This window comes from Miscanthus floridulus, unplaced genomic scaffold (genome assembly GCF_019320115.1).
Source record: "Miscanthus floridulus cultivar M001 unplaced genomic scaffold, ASM1932011v1 os_2694_2_3, whole genome shotgun sequence".
In the NCBI taxonomy this organism is placed as follows: Eukaryota; Viridiplantae; Streptophyta; class Magnoliopsida; order Poales; family Poaceae; genus Miscanthus; species Miscanthus floridulus.
This window is the reverse complement of record NW_027098454.1, coordinates 21,265-33,507: the sequence shown is the minus strand read 5'-3', so window position 1 is coordinate 33,507 and position 12,243 is coordinate 21,265. Positions and strand designations below refer to the sequence as shown.

Here is a 12,243-nt window from a genome sequence, read left to right as displayed (position 1 = left end):
ATGGATTACTTAGAGATGTTATAACCAGTTAAACTCTGCTTCTGTTTAATGAAATACGTGTCGTAGGACACGCTCGCCAAAAAAAAGTATTGGGGCACCTCTGGTCGGCTTGTCCTATTGCAGTGGACGGCAGAAATGCTGGGCAGTCAGGTGAAGGGCCCACCTCGGTTCAAGACGAAGTCCCATGATGAGCGTCACCCAATTTTCCCCAGAAGATTGGAGAAAATTTGATTGCTCTAGCAATCTTGACAATGAACTTGCTATCTGGCCTCCATTTGTATAGATAGCATTGGGCCTCTGCCCGATGAGAGGGAACAGAATCAGGATCAGAAAATGAATATCTGAATTTACTGATGGGAACGAAGAATATGAAATGCACATTTCAGGATTAACCGTTCGCGTGCCCTTAAATCCGGCTTGATTTGCTTCTTTTTTCATCCGGAACAGTATCTTTCTCTCACAAATTCCTCTAGCATTCCTCTGAACCATCCAAATTCCGTTTGGAGGAATTCTGGAGGAATTTGAATGGTTTAGAGGAATGCTGGAGGAATTTGTAAGAGAAAAATACTGTTTCGGATGGAAAAAGAAGCAGATCAAGCCGGATTTAAGGGCACGCGTATCTAGCCTGCTTAAGTTTGTAATCGTTATTTTTTCATTAGTTGCTTGCTTAAGGAAGCATATGAAGAGAAACGGAAGTGGACGACGATGGCCTGATCTGATCCACGTCTAAGGGACTGGGTTTGCCTCAACCAAACACCACAAAAAGCAGTATATTGTCCCACCTTATCCCCCGAAGGCTGGAATCAAACTCGATCTAGTCTAATGAACAAATTTTGAGTGTGCATAGCATGGCCAGTTGGCTCCGAGGCGGCGGTGACGGGCTACTGGGTGTCGTGGGGAGGCGGGGGAGCCAAGGCCACCGGCAGTGGCCAGACGGGATCCAGGGTGGTGAGGGCAACTGGGCGAACGCGAACCTGGAAGCCGCGGCGACGCGGCGGTGTTCTTCGCGTTCGCGTCGCAGGAGCCAGAACCGGCGGTGCTGCCTGGCCTGGGCTAGGATTCGCTGGGTGTCTGTTGGGCCGCGTCCAGTCTCAGGTGGCCAGGGTGCCAGCCCCATGATGCCCCAATCCCCATCTCCACCCGAACAGAAGCAACGCCGCCATCGTCTTCAACCTCGGCTCCTCGGCTGCTCTGCCTCGCGCGTCGTGTCCTCTCCCGACGCCAGCTCCGGGGGTGGGGAAGGGGCGCCCGGCCACAGGGACCTAGGGCGGCCGCACAGACCATGGATCACCTCATCACGTACGCGACGAGCTCGTCCAGGGACCTGGACGACCCGCCCTCGTCCACGGTGCCGCGGATGGCCTCCCCGAGCGCGGCCGACCGCCGCCGGATCTCGGCGCCTTCCTCCGAGGCCATAACCCTATCGATGGCGTCGCGGATCGTGGCCGTGGGGGTCACGTCGTGGCGCCACTCCCAGGGGCGCACGAGCACGCCGGCGCAGAGGTCTCTGATTCAATGTAGACACGGAGCCGCTGTCCTATGGCCGGGCGAGCGGGTGCCACAGCTGTAGCCGCAGGACAGGCATGCAGGTGTCGTTGCCATGGGCCGAACGGGTGCAACCGCCTCTGCTTCGAGCCGAAGGGGTGCAACCTGCACCGAACTCGGCCATGGATGCTGTCGCCACTGGTGTGTGCCGCGCGAGGCCTCGAGCGCCGGGGCGAGGACGTTGTGCGGGGTTGCCAGCCGCGGGCGCAGGAGCCGCCGGCTGTGGCGCGCGAGGCACAGGCGTAGGGTAGCCTCCGTCGCGGGCCTGGCCGTAGCCGGCCACCAACCGCCGGGCAAGCACATGGGCCAGGTTGTGTGCATGCATCGTGGCCACACCGGGCTCGCGGGCACTGCCGATTTCGGCCTGTCCAGGGGCCATGGCTATGGCTTATGGCTGCGTTCGTGTGCATGCCTCGGGCCGACGAGCGCATGGGCGCAACAGGTGCGAACTGCCGCCACCCGCAACCAATCGGACCCCACGACGCCGCGGCATCCATTGCCGAAGAGAGGTAAGAACACAATGAATTGAACAAATTCACATGTGCTTACAACTTTGGTTTGTCTAGAACTCTAGATGCTCTTGCTTGCATCTTTCTTCAACCAATAATGCAAGCGTCCATCTTTTTCTTCACTCGGATTGCTGTTCTCCCAGGCTTACAGGCCGCATGGCCACAAATTCGTAGACTTGCAGAGGAATGACGAAGGAGATACACCGGTCTTGCAGTGAATCAGAGGCCGATTCCGCCGGTCTTGCAGTGAATCAGAGGCCAGCTCGCGCACCTGCTCTAGGCGCAGCGACGCCACCGTGCCGAACGAGACGTACAGCACCGATGACGGTGGCTGCGCGTCGAGCCAGTCCAGGCACTCGTGCCGCCGCGAGCTCCCACTGCTCGCGCCGGCGCCGAGGAGGAGCACCGGGCTGAGAGGCCCGACGGCGAACAGCCTGCGACCGTCGGAAGACGGGATCCCCTGGAGCGCGTCGAGGAAGTCGCCCTCGAGCGCGCGGCAGGTGTTGACGACCATGCCGGCGCCAGGCGCGCGCCGGCGCTCCTGCCCCATCCGCCTGGCGAGGGCGACGAACTCCGGGGTGGCGCAGGCGTCAGGCGGGTGGAACACGAGACCGTGGCGGCGCAGCAGGGCGTGCTCCCGGTCCGCCCACCCGACGTTGTAGGAGGCGGCGAGGCAGTGCACGCCGAGGGCCTCGGCGCTGGGCAAGCGCGTGGCCTCGGCCACCACGAACGCCACCATGCTGTCGTGGAGGACAACGACGCGGTGGTGGGTCGTGGCGAGCTCTGCTAGGAGCGCGGCCATCGGGGCCCGCGCGCCGACGGTGTAGGCCTCGAAGAGCGGCTGCACGTGCCCCGGGAAAGGGGAGAGCGGGTCCGGGGCGGGAGACTCGTGCGCGGGCACGTCCAGCGCGGCCTCCTGGAGGTGCAGCTCCGGCGCCGCGAAGTGGACGGGGAGCCCCGCTCGGCGAGGAGCAGGGACAGGTGTAGCAGCTGGTTCACGTGCTTCGTCTGCCACGCTGGCGCTGCCACGTCACCTGGAGGCCGCGCCGGATGGGAAATGGGCCTGCGGTGAACAACTTGACAAGTTCAGGGGCCTATTTTTCACGTTTGTAAGTTCGTGGACCGGACTGACACAGACCGACAAGTTAAAGGGCCACCAGTGTATTTCACTCTTTTCTACCCGTGCCCACGTCTGCCGAGTACCCATCAGGTATATTCACGAGAGGTCAAGTAATAATAATAAAACCAAAGTGATATCAAATAATGAATCCATATTAGATAACAACAAATCTGTTAATGTCACTCACAAGCCATAATACATTATAGAATCATTATTATTGGGTTCTTCAAGCTCATACAAATAACACAAAACATGAACTAAAGCAATAAGTTAACAGCTAACACAATTACTTGAATTCTCACTTGACATATCACATATTGTGATGTACACATGATGTGAAATTGCGGGTAACTGATGGGTATCTGCGGTTGAAGTTTAGTGCCCGCACCCTAGCCACTTTGAGGGTACCCGACCATCATGTGCCTGTGGATGAGTTTCAGGCCCATGTCCATAGCTATTGGGTATGAAACCTGCCGATGGGTACGACCGCCATATATCCCAACCCACCAAAAGAATGGGCGTATGGAACTATTCCAAAAGGAAAAAGTCAAATTTACCTCAACTATTGTGGTCGTCCAATTTTGCTCTATGAACTACAAAACCAGTTTTTTAAAACCCGTCAACTTTTAAAACAGTTTGTTTTTTCACCTTGGATTGTTTTGATGGTGGTTTTGCTGTTGTACCACCAATCCACCATGTCAAACTATCTAAATCGTACTAAGTTGAAAGTTTATGGATGTATATTAGACTAGAAATATTATTTCAAAATCCAAAAATTCATAAAAAATATTTTTTCTAAAAATCCATCCAAATATTTTTACATGAAAAATAATACAATTAGAAATCCTAAAATCTGATTTAATCTTAGAAAATATATAGAAAATTTTGTTTTAGCTCCAAAAATTATGTAACTAGTTTCATATATTGTTTAAATAATCAAGTTCTATCATAGGGTGCCTAGCTTGAGACTATTTGAATGTTTCTGGGCTCACTTTGGTGCTTATTCCTTAGTAGAAGCTCTCTTTATCTATTATAATTAGTCGATGTTGATCGTCCAGACTACATAGAAGTGCCAGTGGAGCATCATCAGGACTATATTGGGTGTTAGTCCCTACCGTGGATAAATTTTTGAAGTCATTGTGTTAGCCTACGTGGTTGCATGCACCCTTCTTTTTGATATATTTATTTATATTTTACAAACAATTAGATAATACAGTGAATTATGGAGCGTAGGATAATAGTAAAATCTAGATGGCAGTACATGATTCATAATATTTGTACAGATAGAATCAAGTGACACAAATAAGATCACACTTATGTTCATATTAAATAGTATTAAGTATGATGTGGTTACATGACACTTGCGTCATCATTAAAGTCACTTGGTCATTAATATAGACCAATTATAATAGGCAATGAGAGCATGCATATGTGTGCAGCAGGGTGCATGCAGCCACTTTGGCTAACACGACTACTTTCAAAAATTATCTAGGACAGAGGACCAGCATCCACTATGATCCTAACAATGCTCCGCGGGTGCTTCTACATGGTACGAACTATCAGCATTTACTAATTATAATATATGACAAGGGCTTGTACTAGCAGATAAGCACCAAATGAGTTCATCTGGATTCAAACAATTTTAAGCTAGGCACCATAAAATAGAGCATGGTTTTAGAAAACTCTAAAACTAGTAGCATATTATTCGAGGTTAAATAAATGTTTAAGGATTTTCTAATATCAAACCAGATTTTAGGATTTTTAATTTCACTATTTTCCTTGTAAAAATATTTGAATGGATTTTTTAAAAATTATTCTTATATGTTTTTTGGATATTTTTTAAAGCTACAGTTTATTTATCTCCATAAATTTTTAATTTAGTCCGGTTTAATTTACTCTTTGATGTGATGCCATATCAGCAAAACCATCGCCAAAATCATTCAAGATGTAAAAATAAATGGCTTTAAAAGTTAAGGAGATTTAGAAAACTAGTTTTGTAGCCCATATAGGCCATAAGACTGTCTCCAACGGTGCAGGCAAAGGCTCACCCAAACGCAAAATACGTCGTGTACAGTATTTTGCGTCCCGAAATCGCGCTCCAACGGAGGACGCATCCAAAGCAGGCATTTTGGGTACCTGGCGAATCGGAAGGCAAAAATGAGTCGTCTCTCTCGACGACGCAAAAGCATAGCAGAGAGGGGGAGCTGAGGGGGGCTTCGGCATGAGCTCCGTCCACCCCGCCGCCCCACCGGCGCCTCCAGGAGCGGCGCAAGTGGGAGTCCTCCTCCTCGGGCTCCGGGGGCAGCTCCTCCTCCTCCTCCTCCTCCACCGACGAGCCCGAGCCGCGACGCATCCGCGCGGAGGCCCGCACGTCCTCGCCCTCTTCCTCTCTGCCATGCCGCTCGCCGCTCCTCCTTCCTCCGCTTCAAGCCCCGTGCCCTCGCCGCCACCGGCACCGGCACCGGAGCAGCCGCACGGAGGTAGTCGCCGGGGTTGTACTTGTGCGGGTAGCTCCCCGGGAGGTAGAACCCGCGGGCGCCTGGCAGCGCCGTCGCGAGCAGCGTGGCCGCCGCGACGGCGAGGAGGAGGAGCGCGGCCGGGGCGGGCCATGGATCTGGATCGGCGGGGGCACGTGGATCTGGGCTCCGCGGCAGTAGGGTCTGGGGTGGGCGGGCGGGTCGGTTGTGGCGCTCGGCCCTGCTCCGGCGAGGAAGCGGGGGCGGTGGTGTGTTGCTCGGGGTCTGTTGGAGAAGGCAGACTTTTGGGTCCGCAACCTTTTCACTGTAGCTGACCTAAACTGTCGAATAGGTATGGTATTTGGGTTGTCTTTGTTGGAGACAGTCTAATAGCTAGGAAGGTAAATTAGATTTTTTTTTTCCCATTCCAACCGGAAACGTGATCAAAGAGCGGAGCCTCGCCAACTGGCAACAGCCCAAGTCCAACGCAGTAGCCCAGGAGGCCTGACGCGCACGCACATGTATCTAAAACCCTAATCTAATCTAATCAATCGGCCGCCGCTCCATCATTCACTCCCAAACGCCATCGCTCCTCTACAATCGGGCGGCGCTCGGCGCTGCCTCTCCAGCCCGGCGGCGGCTCCAATCGATCAGACCTCTAGCCTTCCTGTTCCCTGCGCCGGTGGCGAGGATGCCGCCAAGGAGAGGAGCATGTCGTACCAGTTCCGGCCCTTCCGACTCCATGACGCCAGCCTTGCCCTTACGCCGGATTATGCAAGAACGGCGGTCTTCTGTCAAACGCAGCAGCAGCGGATCCATTTCAGGCACGCCGCCGTGCGCAGATTATGCATTTCAGTGGCAGTAGTACTAGCATACTAAAAGTTGTTTTCATCTTTGCATTGTTTATTCTTTGACGGGATCCAAGAGTAAGGCAAGTGAAGGTGCTAGCCAGAGTGTCGTACCTCGTAGTGTTTCATCATCATCATCTTCACTACCTACAGAAATATAGGCAGTGACAGTGACAGCGGTTATGGCAGTTTCATTAACGAGGACTTTCGCATTGACTCTGACTATGGCGATAGTGACGATAGTGACAGTCAAAGTGGAGGCTTTGAACCTAATGAGAGGGGGAAACTAATTGCCTCTATAGGTGAGCCCGCTAGCCATCTTCTGTCGATCTGTCTATGTGTGTTTTTTCTTTTCAATCCTACTGCTTGCTTAAGTTTGGCTTGACTTCTTGTTTGCAGCTAACAGTTTGCCGTGTCATGGGATAATGTTGCTGCTGTTTGAGACGCCCTCTGGCTTCGCACTTTGCACTTTTTCTGTGGTTTACTGCCACCTAACCGATAGTGTGGATGTAATGTTCTTCCTTGCAACCTTTGTTAACGATGTCCTTGCTTGTTCATGTGGTCTATGCCAATGACTTAATTTTGTATTCCATCATTTGTCTCCCTACAGAATATCTGGGCAGAGTTTGGAGATCCCCTCCGGGCAAGTTTGGTTAGTTCCAACAACTTTCCTTGCTTTCCCTTCTGATTGCTATCGCTATCTTCTTATATGCTTGTTGTTAAATTAGTCCAAGTAGCCATATCTTTGCATTGAGGGAGAATATGAACTCGAGCTCATTGTTGCATTGAGGGAGAATAAGAACTCGAGCTCATTGTTCATTAGCAGCCTCAAAACACATTTTCTCCACAATTCTAAGCATGCAGCATGATGCTAGTTTTGCTGAAATGTCCCAATAAGTTCAAGGACTCTAAATAATCAATCAGTGCACACTGAAACTTATGAGAGTATTGCTGCTGCGCACCATGATCTAACTAGTAACGGTTTGCTAGATAGCAACTTCTGTTGGGCCCGGGATCTCCCGCACGGGTGAGCCGACCGGTCACCGGCGTTCTCGCCTACTATGGCTAGAGGTAGAAGAAGGGAGGGAGAACAGAGTGTGCACACCCAAGCACCAACGTTGGCCGGAGCTCTGCAGAGGAGATGGCAAAACTGCACTCTCTCACTTTACTGAGTTGCAGTGGGAAGATATATATACAACTTTATTCATCTAATCCTAGTACACAGACATGCCATGTTGCTACAGTGACTAGATGTGACAGCAGGTCTGACTTTGGCGCCTACCCATGCTGTGGCTATAGTGCGGCAGGGGAGCCTTTCGGCGCCTGCCCCTGCTGTGGCTACAGTGCAGCAGCACGGGAGCCCTTTCAACGCCTGCCCCTGCCGCGCGTACAGAGATGGTAGAGCAGCAGATTATTTTACAATTCTTCCCCTAATCCTGCTGCTAATCCTAGAACCTCTACCATACCGATCATCTTCTTCAACTCCGTGAATCGAAGACGGCCGAGCGGCTTGGTGAGGATGTCCGCGAGTTGCTGACCAGTTTCGACGAACTCAATGATGATCTGCCCTCCATCGACACAGTCCTTGAGGAAGTGGAACTTAACATCGATGTGCTTGCTCCAGTCATAGAGAACCGGATTCTTCGCGAGGACGATGGCGGGCTGGTTGTCCACCATCAGTGCTGGTGGGTGAGCTTCCACACCGGTCAGCTCGCCCAGCAACTGACGTAGCCACACAGCTTGGCACGCTGCTGTGGCCGCCGCCACGTACTCTGCCTTGCACGTGGACTGCCACCACCTTCTGTTTTAGTGACAGCCATAAGATTGGAGCTGACCCAAGGAAGACGAGCATGCCAGAGGTGCTCCGCCATGCGTCGATGTCTCCCGCCATGTCTACATCGCTGAACACAGTGAGCTGCAACCCACTTCCGTCGGTCTTGGGGAAGATGATCACCTGATCCACCGTCCCCTTGACGTAGCGCAGTAGCCGTGGCACCACGGCCCAGTGATCCTCTCGGGGATCCTCCATGAAGCGGCTGACGTAGCCCACAAGCGAACGCAATGTCCGGCCTCGTGTGGACTAGGTAGCACAGATCACTGATGATGCTCTGGTAGAGTGTTGCATCTACCTTCGCCGTGGTACTGGCCTTCGTCAGTTTTAGCCGCTCCTCCATCGGAGTCACGCACGGCTTGCACTCAGCCATGCCGCTCCGCTCCAACAGCTTCGAGGCATACGTGCTCTGACGGAGCGTGAGCGCCGCCTTCCCCTGTCTCACCTCAATGCCGAGGTAGTAGGAGAGCGCGCTGAGATCGCTCATTCGAAAATGAGCCGCCATCTCTCACTTGAAGCTGTCGATGTCCTCCGCACGTGCGCCGGTGACGATCAAGTCATCCACATACACGCCGACGATGAGCTCCTCCTTCCCCATCACCGTGTGTAGAGTGTGTGCTCGGTTGCGCACCGCGTGAACCCAAGTTCACCCAGCGTGGCGTCAAGCTTGGCGTTCCATGCTCGTGGGGCCTGCCGTAGCCCGTAGAGCGCCTTGCGCAGTTGGAGCACCCTGTGCTCCGCTCCCTTGACGGTGACACCCGGAGGTTGCCTGACGAAGACCGTCTCCACCAGCTCGCCATTAAGGAAGGCTAATTTTATGTCTAGGTGATGGACGCGCCAGTCCTTCGCTGTTGTCAAAGCCAGCAGCAGTTGGATAGACTCAATGCGTGCTACCGGCGCAAAGACTTCCTCGAAGTCAATGTCCTCACGCTGGACAAAGCCTCGGGCGACGAGGTGCGTCTTGTGCTTGACAATGGCGCCGCGATCGTCCCGCTTGACCTTGTATACCTACTTTAGGCCAATCGGACACCATCCTAGAGGTGGATCGACGAGCTCCCAAGTCTCGTTTTCCTCAATCGCCTTCATCTCCTCCAGCATTGCCCGTCGCCAATTTGCATCACGCTCGGCCAGCGCAAACATGGGTGGTTCCTCTGCACTGATGAGAAGCAGCTCTAGATTATTGAGCAGCCGACCCACTAGGCTTGAGGACCCTATGCCACCAATGATGTTGTCTAGCCTACGGAACCGCACCTCCTCACCGTCGTGGAAGGCATCCACGAACTCGGTGATGTCGCTTCATGGTGAGGCGAACTCGATTGGCGTCGATGGAGTCCCCTATTCTGCCAGAGTGGTTGACACAGCACCTGGAGTGCTTGGCACCCCTGCTGCAGTGCTCGGCACCACTCCTGGAGTATTCGGCACCACTCCCGGAGTGTTCGGCACCGCCCCAGGAGTTCTTGGCACCACTGCAAGACCTCTCGGCTCTGCTATGGGAGCATTTGGGACACGTCCTAGAGTGGTTGGCACCACTATAGGACTGCTCGGCACCACTCCTGGAGTTCTCGGCACCCGTCCTGGAGTGCTCAGCACCACCCCTGGAGTGCTCGGCTCTATTACTGGAGTGGTCGGCACCTCCTCTCCAGCGTCTTCACCACTGTGGATGACCAAGTGCTCGATGATGAAGGTGCTGGTGAAGCCACCAGCTTCCCCCGTGCCTAGGCTATCCTAGTCCCAGGCCGCCTTCTCGTCGAACATGACGTCACGTGAGACAACCACTTTGCCTCCGCATGGGTCGTAGAGCTGGTACGCCTTGGTACCTTCCTCGTAGCCTAGGAGCACCATCAGTGTGCTCTTGTCCTCCAGCTTGGTGAGGACCGGCTTCATCTTCCTAACGTGGCCGATGCAGCCAAATGTCCAGAGGAAGGACACTCTCGGCTTGCGCCCATACCAAGCTTCGAATGGCGTCTTGCCCTTCGGGGCCTTGGTGGGCACGCGGTTATGGATGAACACCGCCATGGTCATCGTCTCTCCCCAGAACTTTGCCGGCATGCTTTTGGCCTTCATCTTGGATTGAGCCATGCTGACCACCATCTGGTTTCGCCGCTCCACCACGCATTCTGCTGTGGCGAGTATGGCGTGGTGTGGTGGTGCACCACACCTTGATCCGCGCAGTATGCAGCAAACTCCACCGAAGTGAATTCGCCACCGCGATCAGTCCGCAGCACGCGCAACTTCTTGCCGCTCTCTGCCTCCGCATGTGCCTTAAACTTCTTGATCGCCTCCGCTGCCTTGTCCTTGCTCATCAGGAGTTGCAGCCACATATAGCGACTGCAATCATCCATGAGCAGGAGGAAATACTGCCGACCGCCGTTTATGGATGGTGTGATTGGCCCGTAGAGATCACCGTGGACGTGCTCGAGAGCGTCCACTACACGATACTTAGCCACCTTTGGGAACAGTAGCCTCCTCTGCTTCCTGGCCAGGTAGCTATCACACAGCTCACCTATGTGCTTGATGTGGGGCAGTCCTCGGACCATCTTCTCCAGCCGACCGATCGTGTCGAAGCTGAGATGACCGAACTGGGCATGCCATAGCCATGGCTCCTTGGTGTGCTGTGCTGCCAGGCACACCGACTGCTCCACCTTCAAGTCTAGTAGGTACAACCAGTTCTAGGACCTCTTCACCTTGGCAAGAAGCCGCTGCTCCTGGTCACTGATCCTGAGGACATCGTCCTTGATCAGTACCTCGCTACCGCACTCATCCAGCTAGCCAATGCTAATTATGCTTGAACGCAGTTGCGGGATGTAATATACATCCATTAGCACGCGGTGCTCATTGTTCTGGCATCTGAATATGATGGTGCCATGCCCTCGGATCGCCACCCTTGAGCCATCACCGAACTTCACCATGCCGATCACGTTGACGTCGAGCTCGGAGAAGGCCACCTTGGAGCCCATCATGTAGTTGCTGGCGCCGGAGTCCAGGTACCACCACTGCTCCTACTCGCCACCCACACATCCGAGGTAGACTTGGGAGCACAGTTCATCGAGGTTGACAGCCTTCAGAGCCTTGCCGTGCCCTTCCACCGCCATCACCTCTCCCTTCTCCTTGCCCTCAATGTCGTGCAGTGCACAAAACGTTACCATCAGGAGAGTAGCCTCATCATCCTCATCAGCCTGCACTAAATGAGTCTCAGCCTTCTTCTCATGCTTGCGGTTTGGGCACTCCTTTGCCCAATGGCCCATCTTCCCGCAGCGCTAGCAGGCATTGGGGTCGACCTTCTTCTTCTTTGAAGAAGCCTTGCTACGGCGCTTGCCATCACCACTACGGCTGGAGGAGCTTCATCCGGGCAGCCCACTCCTCCTCTATCAGCAGTAGCTTGCCGCTGTCCATCGTTACGGTGGCCTGCTCCATGTGCTCATCCACCGCCCATAGACGGCCTGTCACATCCTCAATGGTGAGGGTGGATAAGTCTAGCATCGTCTCTATGGAGAGAGTGATCTGGATGTACTTCATCGGCATAGAGTGGAGGTACTTGGAGACCGTCTCTTCTTCGTCGATGGTGACGCCGTGGCTCCTTAGCTTGATGATGAGTGACTGTAGGCGGAGAGAGAAGTCCTCCATTGACTTACCATCCTTGAACTTTAGGTTGGCGTACTCCTGCTTCAGCAGTTGGGCCGTCGCCTTCTTTGCGCGGTCGGAGCCGACGCGCGTCGCTGCAATGGCCTCCCACGCCTCCTTAGCAGAGTTCTTCGCCCCCAACAGCTCCCTGTACTCCACTAGCACAGCAGCGAGGATAGCCTCCAACGCTGACATGTCATCTTCTTTGTTGTTGGTGCCCTTGTCAATGACATTCTAGAGCTGTCGAGCTCTGAGCTTGACCTTTATGGTCACCGCTCACTCGCCATAGTTGGTGCGAGTCAACGTCGACCAA

The 12,243-nt window shown here is 53.7% G+C and overlaps 1 pseudogene; it reads right to left on the bottom strand.

The window, feature by feature from the left end:
* Positions 1 to 1,287: 1,287 nt before the first annotated feature.
* On the bottom strand, positions 1,288 to 8,814 carry LOC136535327 (cis-zeatin O-glucosyltransferase 2-like; annotated as a pseudogene).
* Between the last annotated feature and the right edge of the window lie 3,429 nt (positions 8,815 to 12,243).